Below are 19,231 nucleotides of genomic sequence, written 5' to 3' on the forward strand. Positions count from 1 at the left end.
TCTCTTGAGTGAATCTGTCAACTTTTTTGTTCTCTGCTAAAAAATTAACTTTAAATTTTTCTATTTATTAAGTTATTTAAAGTATATAATGCCAGCTTGTTCCATTGCACTTTACAATTTAGTCAGTATAACTAAATTAATTTGTTTTGAGTGTTGTTAAAACAGCATTTTTTTCTCTTTAAATAGCAAGTTAAGTACCTTTTAAGCATGCATTCTTAGCTGATATTCTACAAATTATCTCCCCTTCAAAATCTCTCTGGAGGTTGCAAAAATAAGGCTGATGGTTACATGCAGGTTCTTAGCATGTCTTGTGAAGGGAGGGGAGCAAGGGGAGGATTTTACAGTATGCAAAACAGACAAGCTCAGAAGGACATTCCAAAGCATCTATGCTCACTACATCATGACCCCTGTGACTATGGTTGACTTGCCATGGTAAGTTATGACACTGTGCTAAATTATAAATTATTAATAGCAACTTGAAAAGAATACACCAAGTATAGTTGATGAATGCCAACATTCTTCATAAAGACCCCCACAGTAATTTAGAGCAATAAAACAAAAAACACAGCATTCAAAACACAGTAGTGTAAATAGAAAACCAGAGTATTAAAATAATATGAATGAAGAAATATATATGTACAAATTACATCTGATCCTTGAAATGTGAAATTGCTAGTCCCCATTTAGATAATTTCCAAAATTGGAAAAGAGAGAAAAAAACACTAGACTACTGTATGTATAAATCAAAAGACAACTTGCAAGTAAAAGTAAATACAATATTATTCAATAATATATGATAATAAATAAAATAATATGACATACAGTATACAGTTTAAGTGTGAGTATCCAGTAGTAATTACAATATATATAAATCTAAGATAGACAGTTTAGCAGATATTTAAAAGTAAAAAAGTTATTCACATAGGAATAATGCTTAGAAAGGGGATCTCATTACGAGATATCTTAACTGTAGAACTTGAACTTTTTGGCCAGCTTAAATAAATCTATGGTCAGTCACTTTTCAAACAAGGTAAACTGAAAATATGGAGCTTACAAAAAACTTGAAGGTTATAAAGTCAGTTCTCAGCTTGTCGGACAATCAAAGAACCAAACACTCATACCAATTATCATAGCAAAGTCATTGATGTAGGAGGATTATTATAAGGCTCTTCTGCAACCTTACTTGCAGGTATATAATTGCTTGGAGGGAGGATGGCACATCTGATCAGCAGGTCAATCATCGGCTTCATGATGCACACACACAATTAAGGCTCACTAATATGTTATCTCAGACAAACTTGTAAAGAACATTAGCCCCAAGAGTATACTGTACTGACAAACTTTATTTTGACGCATTTCTCCAGTGGTTTCATGAAAAGAATATGTCTGAATAAAAAAATCTATGTTTTATCTAGGCTTCCAAGCAGTAGACTAATAGCAAAGCCCTAATTGATAATACTTGTGTTAAATGAACAAACTCTAAGGGACTGACTCCCAGCTGCATTGCATGCTTAAAAATAGCTGTGGACTTCCCCCTGTAAGCAGAGTTGGCCTCATCTATATGGCTGTACCAGCCATACACAGAGCAGTAACCATCAATATCAGTACACTTTTACACCAATCCTATTCTTGCTTCATAAGATCCATCGGAAATTGCTAAATTGCTGTGTGCACTTACCACTGAATAGGCCACAGTTCTGTATGCATTTTTATGACATAGTCCTGGCAAACTTTTGCTAAATGCGAGCACCCTGTTACACTCATTTTGCCACAAATGGAGTTCTGGCTGTCTTCTGTGCTGCACTGAATAACCTGCAAATCCAAAGAGATATGTATCTATTCCTTGGACGACTCAGGCACATGTGCAATGCGAAATAATGACATTAACAATTTCTTAGCGATCATCTCCATAAAATATCATGCACAGGTAAAAGACTATAAATATTTGACCATGGACAACATTCAAATGCTAAGAGCTGTTTTCAATATTGAGTATATATGTATAATTGTAATATATTTAAGTGGAGAAATTAACAGTCAAATAATCCTGAAGGATATTATGTCATTCAATATTTTTTTTCAGGCCAGCTGGAAATAGTGATGCACTGATCCAATATACTGTAATTCCTCTATTTGCTGTGCTACCATATTCAAATCTTCCAACACTATCATAGGGGGGATCTGCTACAGGGCAAAACAAGCAATGCCCTACATTCAAGGAAATTAATGTTTAGAGCGTGCGACCAACATATTGTAATCCACAGTCACACTCATTTAAATATATAATAAAAGTGGTTTGACAAGAAACTCTAGATCAATATTCTTCTAGTGTAACTTGGGAATTTCAATTTAGTGTATTGGTTTTTAATAAAACTACATGTAACGCTTATTTCTATTGCATCTGAAAAAGCCCATGGATTTATCTTGGATATAATTCTTACTACCATTGGACATAGGAGACGAACTTATCATTTTATTTGTAAAGTAACTAGAGTCTAGGAAATGAAGCAATAGATCTCTCAGAGAGAAGCGTGGGGGTCTTCGACAGGTGCATATGGGGACCTTGGAGGGGGGTGTGAACTGCATGGCCGGATATCCTACTGACCTCCGGTCATGTAGCCACTGCACCCATTGTAGTATTGCCACTGCCTGGAGGTGTAGACAGCAAGTAGAGCAGAACTGAGACTTCTAGCAGACACATAGGAAGAATAGTCAGTAAGTAGAATGACCTGAAATGGAATAACTAAGTGACAATTTAGAAGATGAAAGCCAAGAAAACATACAACCCACTTATATATGAATTAATCTGATCTTTTTGTTACTGTTATAGACCCTCAGTATATATTAGTTCACTCATAACATTCACAGTTGGTAAACTGATTTGTGGTAGCTCTCTGTTACGATCCTCTAGCAATTTGCTAGGACCGAGATGGAGGTATTGGAGATACGTGGCACATAGAAGAACAGTCACAAGCAGAATATTAGAATAATGGCAGTTTAATTAATAAATTATATGGTGGACCAGGAGGGCCAGTACAAACACAACATGTTCATGATGTAATAAGGAGCTGAAACAATAGGACAGTCAATAGAATATACTGTAGACTTACAGTCCAAACTAAAGTTGTTAAATGGCCAGGAGGCCTAGTTGACAGCGATGCTTGAAACGTGGTGTAGAAGGAGGATTGCTGGATGACCTGGAGGGCCTAGTAGACAGTGATGCTTGAAACGTGGTGATGAAGCAGGACTGCTGTATGGCCTGGAGGACCTAGTAGACAGCGATGCTTGAAACGTGGTGTTGAAGCAGGATTGCTGTATGGCCTGGAGGGCCTAGTAGACAGCGATGCTTGAAACGTGGTGTTGAAGCAGGATTGCTGTACGCCCTGGAGGGCCTAGTTGACAGCGGTGCTTGAAACGTGGTGTAGAAGCAGGATTGCTGAATGGCCTGGAGGGCCTAGTAGACAGCGATGCATGAAACGTGGTGTAGAAGCAGGATTGCTATATGGCCTGGAGGGCCTAGTAGACAGCGATGCTTGAAACGTGGTGTAGAAGCAGGATTGCTGTATGGCCTGGAGGGCCTAGTAGACAGCGATGCTTGAAACGTGGTGTAGAAGCAGGGTAGCTGTATGGCCTGGAGGGCTCTGCAGACAGCGATGCTTGAACCCAGGGTACTTGGGTCACTTAGAAGCTGGTGAGCAGAATACATGCAGCATGTACAAATTATAGCTGGAAGTCTGGATGCACAGAAAGCAGGTTGCATAACCAAAAGTTCCACCTGAAAACTCTATAGCCGACAGGGCGGCGACAGTCCAGGAAGTTCAAATAGGATCAGCTGCCAATCAGGCCACACTAGGAGGAAACATGTTAAATCCTCTGACGTCTGGGTCTCCTAGCAACCGGCAACCTAGAAGCATGGTCAGGAGCAGGAGGAATACTGGCAGGAGACAAGTCCTGGACTGGACTTTTAACACTCTCTTTACCTTGGTGCCATTTGACCTAACTTGCTTCTGGGCCTATACTGATTTATGTTTGCCCAGAACATTGCCTGGATTGATCTTTGATGTTATGCTGCCTGCAATGACGTTTGCCTTTGTAGACAATTTCTGTTTTGAGACTTGTACTATCTTGCTTGGACAAACTGTTGCTGTTATGTTGCCTGCCCTGACCTTTGCCTGGGTTAAATATTGCTGTTGTGTCAACTGCCCTGCCCTTTGCCTGGATTGACCATTGCACTTATTGCCTCTCTTAACCTTTGCCTAGATTGACCTTGTTTTTGCACCAACTTACTTGCTCTTTGGATATTAATTCTGTTTCTTCTTGGTGTTCTTCAATCATCCCCTGCACCGACCTCATTCCTGCATATTTCTCTTGTACTTCCCCCACTTTTGTCCATATCTCCCTCTCCAGCTGCAAAGATCATTTTATAAGTGTTTTTTGAGGATTTCCTTATTAAGAGTCAGTAGAAAATCCTTTAAAATATTGTTCTTAAAATGATGTGTATACATTAAATAGAATGACAACATTTTGCATAAGTACATGTACAGAATAACATATCATAAGGCATCATATTATAAATTTTGTTGCTATTATATTTTATTATATGGTGCCAAAAGTCATTACCACCTTTTATAGAAGATACAACAGATCACAAAAATTGCAGTGCAGACACATCCAGAAATCTACAGATATGGATATGATTACAGACCACAAATAATATAATTAAGTAAGTAGAGAAAAACAAAAGAGGGAGGTAACTGCTCAAGAGAGTTTCCATTCTAATGGGGATGTGTGTGGACATAAAGTGGGAGAGGGAAGCAGAGATGGAGAATGCAGAGTCCAGGGATTTAGGAGGAGCATTAATGGACTAGTATCAAGAGATGAGTTTTAGGGGAAAGTTTGACAGCTGGGGGGTTAAGGTGAGTCTGCATGTAGGATGGCAATCTAGAGGTTGGAAGTGATTGGTGACAGGGCTGTAACTAGGGGTGGGTGAGTGGTGGTACCACTCAGGAGGCAGGGCCTATGGGGCGGGACCATTGCTTCCCAATGGAACCTGTATTTAGTATGCAGGGTATCTGGAATGGCACCCTACAACCTAGAGCTTCAGCCACTCAGCTTTTGCCACTGCGAAGTCAGAGAAGTGTCCATGAGACTCAGCTTCTGAATTCTAAATTAGGTGTTTTTTTGCTGTTGGGAAATTTACTGATGAGAACATTGTTGTAGTATATGTAACTGTTTGTGAGGAGCAGTTATGTTTGCACTATCCTGTATGTGGTTAGTATGGACTGTACATTGTAAATAAGAAGCTGATAAGCTGTATGTGACAGTCAATTAACTGTATGTGATGAGTCTGAGGTAGTCATGGAGATATATATGGTTGGCAATTAACTGTATGTGATGAGTGTGAGAAGTCATGGAGCTGTGCATAGTTGGCATGGGGTTGTTTGTAGTTGTCATGAGACTCTTAGTGGTTATGAGGCTCTTGTCACTGCATTAGTGGTTTATTGATTCGGGTTGGGGCCCGTTGGGCTAGGTGTATGTGTTGGTGCGTGAGTAAAGTTGGATGGCATAATAATGCTATTCTTCATGCTGGCCACTAGTGGTAGCAGAAGATTGATGCTGCAGAATGGGTAGGACAACAATAGAGAACAGGTGCAGGCTAGCATGTGGCTGTAGCAGTCTGTAAGATATCTTAGAGCATACTGCAATTACACTGGAATTGGTGCTGGGAGCACAACTGAATAAGGCTGCAGGTAACACTGGAACTGGGTGCCTGAAGCACAACTGAAGCAATGTACAGGAAACACTGGAACTAGTGCTAGAGCAAGACTGAAGCAGGCTGCAAGAATACAATGGAACTGGATGCCGGAAGCACAACTCTTGCAGACTATAGGAAACACTGGAACTAGGTCCTGGAGCACTAATAGAGCATGCTGCAGTGATATATGCTGTGAAGCAATACTGTAGCAGGTTTGCTAGAACAAAATGCTATGAATCAAATAGTGGAGGCGTTATGCTTGAACACATTGAGGCTGAATGCCATGAAGCAAATGCTGAAGCAGGCTTGCTGGATCTCATGGAGGCAGAATGCTGTGAAGAAAAATTCATAGGCAGATTTGCTGGAACACACTAAGTCAGAATGCAGGGAAGCAAAACTGGAGCAGATACGGAACCATGAGCCAAGATACTTTTCCTCTGAGAAAGATATAGTACTGGCAATGTACTGTCAGTAGTTCCTGATTTAAGTAGGGTACTCTAAGCGCTAAGTAGGCTGGATGAAACATGTGACTGGAGTTGCTGGGAACTGTTTCGACTAATCAGATCATGTTAAACAGTCCAAGATGGCAGTGTCCATGATGCAGAAGAGCATCACCAGCATTCCACCGGGAGTGGATTGCCAGCCACATTTACAGATAAGTGACTAAACATTTTGGGTGGCCAGCGTGGACATGAATGACTTCAGAGTGAAAGTGCCGGACCCGTTAACAGGGCCCCGATCTCTGGCATGTGACAGCCCTTATGCTAGTAGTGATCTCTCTGTGATGGACAATGTACTGCTTGTGGTACCATAAGGCTGGTATGTGGCAGGTAGAGGACTGCTTATGGTATGCATAGGGCTTGTGTGGAATTGTTCAAAACCAAGTACCACTGACATCTGGTATTCTAATTAAGGACAGTCAAAGAAATGGTGACAACAGGTTGAGAAACAATGACATTAAGGACAGTTAAAGAAATGGTAACAACAGGTTGAGAAACAATGACATCAGGTTGGGTGTTTAATGGACTAGAGTCTTTTTTAGTCAGAGAATATGTATGCAATAAAAATTAACAAAAATAATCCTCCTCCTCTGATGTACTATTACCATTCTGATACCCAACTAAACCAGAGCCCTGGCTTAATATTTAAGTAAAGCTCATACCAACCAGCCTGTCCTCCCATTTATTAGCTTGTCTCACTGGTTTACACAGATCACAGATCAGACACATGCACAGAACTGTGGGCCTGATTCAGAGCCGGACGCTCTGACCAGAGCGCTCGCTCTGAATCAGGGCCCTCCTACATGAAAATGGAGCGGCCTCTAGGACGATCGCATAGCTGTGGGTGACCACCCACAGCTATAGCGAGCGTCCATGATGATGGTCGCGATGGTCAAGACCATCGCGACCATCGGGCTTGCGACGGAGACCCTGCGGTAGGGTCTCGCAAGCCGCAAGCCCTGGAGTTATTTTTGCTCTATCAGAGACAAAATCACTCCCACTGACATCACTACTGATGTCAGTGGGGCCGGCTTCAGACGGTTGGCGTTCCCATGGGAGCGCCTCCGTCTGGCAGCCACGCCCCCGGCACGCCCACCAAAGGGGGCATGCTGTCAATCAACATCGACAGCACGCCCCCTTTGGTGCGAGACCCGGAGTGACGGCTACCCCGTCGCTAGCCGGGTCTCGCGCATGCGCACGACGGAGCTCCCTCTGTCGTGCGCATGTGCAGTAGGGCACCCTCGACCCGCTTGCAAGCATCCTGCGCTCGCGAGCGGGTCTGAATGACCCCCTGTATTCTGAGTCAGAAGCACATGGATTCCCAAAATGTTTCCAGAAAAAATGTGCTTCTTTGTGACCTATCCAGAGTCAAGGCCCCCATACATCAGCAATCTGAAAACCACAATTGAACAATTTGAAGATTTATTGCCCGATCTTAGGATTTCCCAATCGAGCAATCTGCGCCCATACACTACAGATCTTTTTCAGTGATTTGCAGATCGATTGCAGCAAAGGTCTGGCAATCTTGAAAGGCCCATCATTTTGCTAGAAACGGTCTGCAAATCTGCTGATCATGTCCATACTAGGGGTGAGCGGGTTCGGATTTCTGAAATCCGAACCCCCCGAGCCCCCCCGATCCGAGTCCGATCCGAGTCAGGCTCGACTTTTCCCGCCTGACTCGGATCTGAAATCGAGGCAAAACGTCATCATCCCGCCTTCCGAGTCTCGCGGGTTTTGGATCCTATATAAGGTACCCGCGTCGGTGCCATTTTCTCACTCGGCTGTGGACAGTGAAGAGGGAGGGTGGGAGTTAGGGCTGGCTGGGCTGTGTAGTGTAGTGTAGTGTAGTGCTGCTGTTGTCCACTACTTCAAAGTCCATAGGGGCTGGCTGTGTTGTGCTGTGCTGCTGTTGTTAATAGGGGCTGTGTCCACTACTTCAAAGTCCATAGGGGCTGGCTGGACTGTGTTGTGCAGTCAGTTCTCCATAGGGGCTGTGTCCACTCCAAAGTCCTGTGCAGTGTCCCAGTCCTAAAGGGGTGCTGTAGTGTTGTCCAGGGGGTGCTCTGTCCATCAGGGGTGCTCCCCCCAAGTGCTAAAAAAATAATATATTTTCTGTGTTTGTGAATTGTGTGCGCAGTAGCCGCACGTGCATCAACAAAGTAGTGCCAAGCGTGCGCCTGTGTCATAAGTAAAGGGACGGCTGGCTTGACCGTTAAAGGGTGCTGTAACCCCCAAAGTACACTCCAGTCCAAACCAAAAAAAAAATTATTTTCTGTGTTTGTGAATTGTGTGCGCAGTAGCCGCACATGCATCAACAAAGTAGTGTCAAGCGTGCGCCTGTGTCATAAGTAAAGGGCCGGCTGGCTTGACCGTTAAAGGGTGCTGTAACCCCCAAAGTACACTCCAGTCCAAACCAAAAAAAAAATTATTTTCTGTGTTTGTGAATTGTGTGCTCAGTAGCCGCACGTGCATCAACAAAGTAGTGCCAAGCATGCGCCTGTGTCATAAGTAAAGGGCCGGCTGGCTTGACCGTTAAAGGGTGCTGTAACCCCCAAAGTACACTCCAGTCCAAAACAACAAAAAAATTATTTTCTGTGTTTGTGAATTGTGTGCGCAGTAGCCGCACGTGCATCAACAAAGTAGTGCCAAGCGTGCGCCTGTGTCATAAGTAAAGGGCCGGCTGGCTTGACCGTTAAAGGGTTCTGTAACCCCCAAAGTACACTCCAGTCCAAACCAAAAAAAAAATTATTTTCTGTGTTTGTGAATTGTGTGCGCAGTAGCCGCACATGCATCAACAAAGTAGTGTCAAGCGTGCGCCTGTGTCATAAGTAAAGGGCCGGCTGGCTTGACCATTAAAGGGTGCTGTAACCCCCAAAGAACACTCCAGTCCAAACCAAAAAAATATATATTTTCTGTGTTTGTGAATTGTGTGCGCAGTAGCCGCACGTGCATCAACAAAGGAGCAGCGCCAAGCGTGCGCCTGTGTCCCATAAGTAAAGAGCCGGCTGGCTCATTTCTTAAAGGCTGGTGTAACCCACAAAGTGCACTACTCTCCAGCAAAAATAAAAAAATATTTTCTGTGTTTAGCCGCACGTATATATCACATCGATATAACATAAATGGAGGACCAAACTTTCTCCGATAAAAATAAAATAGAGAAAGATCAAGAACCACTTCCTCCTAGTGCTGAAGCTGCTGCCACTAGTCATGACATAGACGTTAACATGCCATCAACGTCGTCTGCCAAGGCCGATGGCCAATGTCATAATAGAGGGCACATACAATCCCAAATGACCTTGAAAAAAACATTTAAATCAGCTGAAGAGAAACGTAAACTTGCCAATATGCCATTTACGACACGGAGTGGCAAGGAACGGCTAAGGTCGATCCCTAGTATGTTCATGACTAGTGGTTCAGCTTCACATGACGATGGAAGCCCTCCTCCGACTAAAAAAATCAAAAGAGTTAAGCTGGCAAAAGCACAGCGAAGAACTGTGCTTTCTAAGAAGATATCACAAATCCCCAAGGAGAGTCCAAGTGTGGTGGTGGTTGCGATGCCTGACCTTCCCAGCACTGGATGGGAAGAGGTGGCTCTTTCCACCATTTGCACGCCCCCTGCAAGTGCTGAAAGGAGCACCCACAGTCCACTTGCTGATATGCAAATTGAAGATGTCACTGTTGAAGTACAACAGGATGAGGATACTGGTGTATCTGGCGCTGAGGAGGAAGTTGGCGAGGAGGATTCTGTTGGTGATGTGGTTTGTTTAAATCAGGCTCCGGGGGAGACAGTTGTTGTCCGTGGGATGAAAAAGCCCATCACGGTCATGCCTGGGCAGAAGACCAAACATTCCACCTCTTTGGTCTGGCAATATTTCTATCCAAATCCGGACAACAACTGTCTTGCCATATGTACCTTATGTAAAGGTGGAATAAGTAGGGGTAGGGACGTTAACCACCTAGGAACATCCTCCCTTATACGGCACCTGCAGCGCGTTCATAATAAGTTACTGTCAAGTTCAGAAACTTTGGCTAAGACCGTAAGCAGTCCAGGGACACCTAAATCCCATTGTCCTGTTGTATCCAAGCGCCTGCAAACCACACCGTCAACTCCCTCCTCGTCAATTTCCTCCTTAGTCAGGATCGGAAGTAGTCCTGCAGGCCATGTCACTGGCATGACTGACTCTCCTATCGGGGATTCCTCCGGAGGATCCTGCATTGCTACGCCTCCTGCTGCCGCTGTTGCTGCTGCTGGGAGTCATTCATCATCCCAGAGAGGAAGTAGGAACACCACTACTTTTACTAAACAATTGACCCTCCAACAGTCCTTAGCGAGGAGGATGAAGTACGACAGCAGTCATCCTGAAGCAAAACGTATAACTGAGGCCTTGACTGCTATGTTGGTGTTAGACGTGCGTCCGGTATCCGCCATTAGTGCAGTGGGATTTAGACAATTGCTGGAGGTAGTGTGTCCCCGGTTCCAAATCCCGTCTAGATTCCACTTCACTAGGCAGGCGATACCGAGACTATACAGAAACGTCAGAAAAAGTGTCCTCAGTGTCCTGAAAAATGCCGTTGTACCCAATGTCCACTTAACCACGGACATGTGGACAAGTGGAACAGGGCAGACTAAGGACTATATGACTGTGACAGCCCACTGGGTAGATGTATCACCTTACGCAGCAACAGCAGCAGCGTCACCAGTCGCAGCATCTCAGAAACGCCAGCTCGTTACAAGGCAGGCTACGCTGTGTATCACCGGTTTCAGTAAGAGGCACACCGCCGACAACCTCTTAGAGAAACTGAGGGAAATCATCGCCCAGTGGCTTACCCCACTTAGACTCTCCTGGGGATTTGTGATATCTGACAACGCCACCAATATTGTGCGGGCATTACATCTGGGCAAATTCCAGCACGTCCCATGTTTTGCTCACACAATAAACTTGGTGGTGCAGAATTTTCTGAAAAGCGACAGGGGCGTGCAGGAGACGCTTTGGGTGGCCCGAAAAATTTCTGGCCACTTTCGCCATTCAGCGACTGCGTGCCGAAGACTGGAGCACCAGCAAACACTCTTGAACCTGCCCCACCATCACCTGAAGCAAGAGGTTGTGACGCATTGGAACTCAACCCTCTATATGCTTCAGAGGATGGAGGAGCAGCAAAAGGCCATTCAAGCCTATACATCCACCTATGACATAGGCAAAGGAGGGGGTATGCACCTGACTCAAGCGCAGTGGAGAATGATTTCCGTGTTGTGCAAGGTTCTCCAGCCCTTCGAACTTGCCACACGTGAAGTCAGTTCAGACACTGCCAGCTTGAGTCAGGTCATTCCCCTCATCAGGCTTTTGCAGAAGCAGCTGGAGAAAGTGAAGGAGGAGCTAAGATGGAGCGATTCCGCTCGGCATGTGGGACTTGTGGATGAAGCCCTTCATTCGCTTTGCCAGGATTCCAGGGTGGTCAATCTGTTGAAATCAGACCACTACATTTTGGCCACCGTGCTCGATCCTAGGTTTAAAGCCTATGTGGTGTCTCTCTTTCCGGCCGACACAAGCCTGCAGAGGTGCAAAGACCTGCTGGTGAAAACACTGTCAGCTGAAGCGGAACGTGACACGTCAACAGCTCCTTCTTCATTTTCTCCCGCAACTGGGGCTGCCAGGAAAAAACTTAGGTATCCTAAGCAACCCGCTGGCGGTGATGCAGGGCAGGCAGGACCAAGTTTGGACATCTGGTCCGGACTGAAGGACCTGGCAACAATTTCTGACATGTCTACTGTCACTGCATATGATACTGTCACCATTGACAGAATGGTGGAGGATTACATCGGTGACAGCATCCAAGTAGGCATGTCAGACAGTCCATACCTGTACTGGCAGGAAAAAGAGGCAATTTGGAGTCCCCTGTACAAACTGGCTCTATTTTACCTGAGTTGCCCCCCCTCCAGTGTGTACTCCGAAAGAGTGTTTAGTGCAGCCGGGAACCTTGTCAGCGAAAGGCGTAGGAGGTTGCTTCCACAGAATGTGGAGAAGATGATGTTCATCAAAATGAATTATCAGCTCTTCCAGGGAGACCAGCCTCCAGAACGTACAGAGGGACCTGTGGTGGTGGATTCAAGTGGGGACGAGTTAATACTTTGTGAGGATGAGGATGTACACATTGTAGAGGGTGAGGAATCGGTGGATGAGGAGGATGAGGATGACATCTTGCCTCCGTAGAGCCAGTTTGTGCAGGGACAGATTAATTGCCAGCTTGTTTTGTGGGGGCCCAAACGAGCCAATCATTTCAGCCACAGTCGTGTGGCAGACCCTGGCGCTGAAATGATTGGTTTGTTAAAGTGTGCATGTCCTGTTTATACAACATAAGGGTGGGTGGGAGGGCCCAAGGACAATTCCATCTTGCACCTCTTTTTTTTCTTTGCATTATGTACAGTTTGGGGCCTAGTTTTTCAAACTGCCATCCTGTCTGCCACTGCAGTATCACGCCTAGATGGGTCACGTGTTTGTGCCGCCCACTCGTGTCGCTTAGCATAGTCATCCAGCTACCTCGGTGCAACCTTTTGGACATTAAAACACTATTGTGAGGTGTTCAGAATAGACTGGAAATGAGTGGAAATTAAGGTTATTGAGGTTAATAATAGCATAGGAGCAGAAACACCTACAAATTCTGTGATTTTAGCTGTTTTTATGCTTTTTTTCAAAAAAATACAGATCCAAAACACAAAACCCAGAACCCAAAACACGGAAGGGTGGTTTTGGCAAAACCAATCCAGATCCAAAACACGAAGAAAGATCCAGATCCAAAACCAAAACACAAAACACGAAAAGTGGCCGGTGCACACCCCTAGTCCATACACTAGTAATCTACAGCCCCAATCGATCTGTGAAATCCAACATGTTGGACAATCTGATTAAACAATTCCAATCACTTTTTGGTTGCAATCTGCGATCTGTGAAGCCCATACATTGCAGATTTTTATACACAATCGATTGCAAATTGCACGATTGGTGCAATCCATCTATGATGTATGGGGGCCTTTAGTCTTGAATTGTCTCCCCTTGTTGTACCTGGATCTGATGTGGCTGGATTCTGACAGGGGGCATGGTTTACTGTGATTTCTGAAATTGCTAAAAAACATAATCACAGTACACAATAGAACCACATTACAGTTAATGGCAGGAGGGAGCAGATAATAAGTACCCAAGTGGTTTGGAGACTGTAAAATGCGAAAAGTGGAATATAATTTTATTTCATGACAACATCTGCTCTCTAGACATACACAGCTGCAAGACATGTTTAAAACTGAAAATTAGAGCAAGCAGTATAAAAGAATATGCAACTAAAGTAAAAAAAATGTAGAGGGCTGGCTACACTACATAGGGAGACCTTTGCAGAAGCTCTGTACCCCTGCATGGCCAAGCCTTCGTGTGGTCTTGTTTATAGCTCCATGGCAGGCGCAGACCACCACTCTTCCCCTCTCTGCACCCCTGCCTACCACACAAAATAGTAACTTGCTTTACACTACACTACATAAAATTATGCTAATTTATAATCCATGTATCTCTACCGCAGCAACTAATTTTATTCTGCTATTTGAAGTCAAGTGTTTCCCATATCTTTTAAAATGTAAGATCATTTGTATAGGGCCATATTTATCTTCTGTTTTATAAAATTGGATGTCATTTGTACATAGCTGTGTATTGTGTTTTTGCTTTAAAAATTAAGAGTCATAATAATTCATTACGGTTATGCACAGATCACTCTATGAAGAAATTCTAGTTGCCAGATCTGGGACATTGTATCTCCTGAAGCACACAATACAGATATAGACAAGTCATGAAAAAAATCAGAATATAAATACCTATGAATATGCTGAAAATGCAAACCTGACAAATACAAGATTAAAATAGAATTTATTTCACAAGTTGATGGAACAAGTGCATATATAATTACAGACCAATTTAGAAAATAAGGTTTATCAACCAACAAATGTAATCTGAATTGAATGAATCACTATCACTGATAACTCTTGCTGTTTTCTAAAAAAAAAAACTTACAAAAAAAAATATAAAGAAAGACACAAAAAACACATTTTTAATTTGTGGAGAATATCTAGAGGGATAATTCTTCCACTTTATAAATGATGTGTTGCCATGGAGTAAACGCATTAACAGTAAAAAATGAAATGAATGAGCCTACTTTAGAGTGTGTTCCCGGCTCTTAGATACTCTATGTACAAAAGGCTTTGTAGATGGCAATTAGTACATGCAGGTGCAGAGGAAATAAAGACACTTTGGAAACAGACCCTCAGCCAAAAGAAAGGTTCTATTCTACAAACGGAGATAGGTCCTTCAGGTCTTATTTATTTTAGTCATGTTAACAGTCATATTGCAAGACACAGCTAATGAAGAATAGGACATAGAATGCATGCAAAAAGCTCTGAGATATCATGTCACAATTTAGCTTCACTCTATTCAAACTATTGTTAGAGGTGAACTAAATATTAAACATCTATAGTATACAGAGTGAATTAGGGGTCTGATTCATCATGGATCGCAACTGCAACAGATCGGTCGATGGTGCATATTGCGCATGCGTATGCATCGCAGTGTGTGTGCGTGAGTTAGCATTGCTATCGCTCTGCAATCACTTACGCAGATACAAAACCATCGCAGAGTAAGTGAGTTCGTTTGAACGCCGTTGCATGGGCATGCATAAATTAGCTACTGCAACGGCATATGCAGCTTGAGCACTCACTTCATACGACAACGTTATCAATTTCTGAGTAAGGTCAGGGCTGCTGTAATTCTGCATGAGGGCTGATGTTACTCGATGTTCCCACAGTATACACTGGACTGCAAGGTATTATGGATGTGAGATAGCAGTAGTGGGCGTCTCTATACTGGCTGTGCGACAGCTTTGCGACTGCATTCATTAGCATATTTTCGCAGCAGACCTACGTGCTTAAATAGCAGCTGCCCTAGGTTCAGTTTTTAGGAAAAAATTGTCTATTTTGTGGATTTGCATTCATTTAATTTTATTAAATCTTTTTTTTTTTACTGATGGTATTCAACGGTAAACAGTACTGGCACCTTTTGTGTGATAGAAATTTTACTCCCTACAGGGCAATTCAGTTGTTTTTTGGGCACCCAACGGAGCAATTCACTTGTTTTGGGCTCCCATTACTTTTCGTGCCTGTCCCGCCCAAAAGCACTGGGTTTACACGCGCAAAGCGGCTAAACCCATCTAAAGTACTACATAGGCAGCCCGAACTGCTGTTTGGGCAACCGAAAGCCGGATTTTTCACACATATCTGCTCACCACCTCACGAGGCTGTGAGCAGAAATGTGGGCGGCCGCAGGACTCGCGCCTGCGGGAAACAATTCACTTGTTGCGATAAAAACACCTTAGAACTAATTCTGAAAACAAGAAGAAATCAGTGAAATAATTTCAGAAATGAATAAAATAACTGTCTGCACTTTAGGGGGTATATTTACTAAAGTGTGTGTTTTAGAAGTGGAGTTGTTGCTCATAGCATCCAATCAGATTCCAGCTATTATCTTCTAGAAGGTGCTAGATAAATGATAAGTAGAATCTGATTGGTTGCTAAGGGCAGCAGCTCCACATCTAAAAACCCGCACTCCTAGGTGAGTGCCGGTACATTTTTTCATAGAAAGAAAGCACTGTATTTTATACTTTAGATCCTACATTTGGGAAAAATCCCATTGTATGGAAGATGCAAGTTTTATTACTATATAAATCTTTTGCTCTTTCAGACACATAAATTGCACGTAGACAAGCAATGTTGCAGCAGACAACATGGGATCAGGTTCTAATCCCGACATCGGAAGCCCGGCAGTGTTGAAGATCCCGAAGCTAGAAAGGTAAGGAAAAACTAACCTATCTTTACCCCCTAAACCTAACCCTCCAACATGCACACACACACTCTTTCAGCTCCACAGTGTTTTGTATTCTTATGAAGCCTTGACTAAGGTTCCGGAGTGGAACCGAAACGTTGGCAACTATGGATTATGTGCATGCTAATAAAGCTTAAAGTATGTTTTTGACTTCGAAAGTCTGGCGAGCGCCTTTATCTCTACGTATAGTATCGTTGGGTTACTCACAGTTCAGTGGAAACTCTAAAGAAGCACCCCATCAAATTACAAGATATAAGGTGTGAGTGCTGGACCACAGATACCATATATATATACAGGTTGAGTCTCCCATATCCAAAATGCTTGGGACCAAGGATATTTTGGATATCGGAATATTCCGTATTTTGGAATATTTGTATATCATAATGAAATGTCTTAGGAATAGGGCCCAAATCTAAACACAGAATGCATTTATGTGTTATATACACCTTATACACACAGCCTGAAGGTCATTTTATACAAAACATTTGCAATAATTTTGTTGGCTTAAACATAGTTTGTGTACATACATGAAATTCATTTGTTTCATATACACCTTATACACACAGCCTATAGGTGATTTTATACTTTATTTTTAATAATTTTGTGCCTTTAACAAAGTTTGTGAACATCGAACCATCAAAAATCAAAGATTTCACTATCTCAGTCATGCAAAAAATATTCAGTGTTTTGGAATATTCCGTATTCCGGAATATTTGGATATGGGATACTCAACCTGTATATATATATATATATATATATATATATATATATATATATAGTGTAAAACGGGGACTCAAGACAGGCAGGTACTTGCTATCGCAATGTCTTTTTAATGGTAGCAGACACTGCACCTTAGTATACGTGAGGCTAGGCCTGGACACAAACAGGCACATAACAGAGATAAGCAAACATCATAAATGTAAATGTCTCAGCACTCCTTGTGCTAATGTCTGTGGACCCTCCAGGTCCTGGCACCCTAATGCTAACCACCACGCCCAGTCTATCACCTGGCTAGCTTATCCAGCATCAGGAGCAATGAGCAACAGGTGTGTGAGTCTTAAACCCTTCCTGTGCTGCTGACTTCTGGCTGGCTCTTGGCGACCTGGAAAACAAGGAGTTCCATATCTCCACTGTGAGCTGCAGAATGTGCTGGTCTTGTTTTCCTCTCCCTTGAAGGGAGCTTATTCCACCAGAATGTGGGCAATTCAGGTGAGTGACAACCCCTCTCATAACACATCCCCCACTTTCGCTTTTCCAAACTTGGGGAAGCGCACTTTTCCTTTCACGACAGCCAAGACCATTCAGCCTTCCGAACCAATTTTCAAGGTGTTTCTTCATTTATACCACACAAAAGGTGCCAGTGTGACATCCAAGCAGTCTAGCAAGAAGTACAGGGCACAGACTTTCTACTTGCTGGAAAGCTTGTCGCCATGCCTCAGGAATGCAATATGGTCGCTGCTTTATGACCATTCCTTCAGGTATATTTATCCCATGCTCTATTAAGGCAGTGTGCACTGGCAGGGAAGAAAACACATCCTGATTATTGTGAACTAAGGCTTTCACTCCTTTTCGTGTTTTGCTGAGAAGTTGTCCGCCGCCGGAACTTCTATAGGGCCAAGGAAACTAAAGCGGCCCCCAGGAACCTGAGGAGTGGCGGTTTCTGGCACATCCATGGCAACATCTGTATTGGGTATGACACCTCTGCCAATATTTCTTTCTGGCCGTAACCAGGCAAAGTGTTGCGGATCTCTTTCCCCAGACATTAATTGCGGAGAGGTTCACTCTCTAAAGAGGACTGGCCGTGCTTTTCCACTCTTCTCCCTTTTTGGAGGTAGGGTCTTGGAGACTTTACATTGGCGTCGTCTCTATGGTTCCTTTAAGAGCTCAACAAATCTTGGGAAATTGCACCCCAATATGATAAAATAGGGGAACTTAGGACCAACTGCGGCGACCACCTCATAAGCACGCCCCTTTATGGTGAGGCTCACTCGCAGTCGGGAAAAATTTTCTTTGGATCCATGAACGCAGAATACTTCAACCAGGGCTGCCATCAGAGATTGTGGGGCCCGGGACTGCTGTCAAAATAGGCAGGGCCCCTCTCCTTGGGTTGGGGGGGGGGCAGTTTGCCAGAGGTGGGTAATAACATGATAATCTGCAGTATAATATAGAGGTGAGAGTGAGAGAGTGGGGTGAGGGTATGAGAGCAAGGTGTGGCTGTGAGAGCAGGGTAAAAGTGGGAATACAGGGTTAGGGTGGGAATGCAGAGTAAAAGTGGGAATGCAGAGTAAAAGTGGGAATGCAGGGTAAAAGTGGGAAAGAAGGGTGAGGATGGGGAAGCAGGAATCTCTGTACCTAAAATGCTGTGGGACATCCAGCAGCATCTCCTGCTCCTGGCCAACTGAGCATTTCCTCTTCACTGTGGCTGCCGCTGCTGCTCCTTCCCCCACTGCTGCTGCTTCTCCCTCTCCATCAGCTGCTTTCTTCTTGGCCCAGCCTCTCACCGCTGGATAGCAGTTGCCAGACTGGCTGCCGCTCACAGTGTCACCCAGAGAGAGAGGCCCAGGGGCCCGGAAGCAGCGGCATTTTGAATTTGGTGCCGGCTGCGAGTTAATTGGAGATCGCGGATCGGCAGCAAATCAGGAGCTGCCGCTGTGGCCTCTCCTGATTGGCTGCCGGTCTGCGAGCTACAATTGGCTCACGGCCAGCGCCACTTTCAAAACTCCCCCAGCGCTTATCCAGTATCCACTCCACTGCCGGTCGGGCCTCCTTTGTGTCCGCTCCTGATGTTGGCCCTTACTTCAACTAACCCTGGCACCTTTCCCACTGGCCTGGGCAGGACAACCTCTGATATCAGGGTTAGCTCACTCTCTGAGTCTATAATAGCTGGGAGTTCTCAGCCATTCAGTGACACAGTTCCTCACATTAATGGGGGTCTGGAATCCAGGGGTACCATCGTGCAAAAAGCGGGGTATGTAGCGCCGATACTAGGCTCTGTTTTTCTGGGACAGTCCCGTGTTATATGACCTGGCTCTCTGCACTCATAGCAAATGACCCTGGCATCTCTAGTG

Source organism: Taudactylus pleione, unplaced genomic scaffold (assembly GCF_031769625.1).
Source record: "Taudactylus pleione unplaced genomic scaffold, aTauple2 ptg000803l, whole genome shotgun sequence".
Lineage (NCBI taxonomy): Eukaryota > Metazoa > Chordata > Amphibia > Anura > Myobatrachidae > Taudactylus > Taudactylus pleione.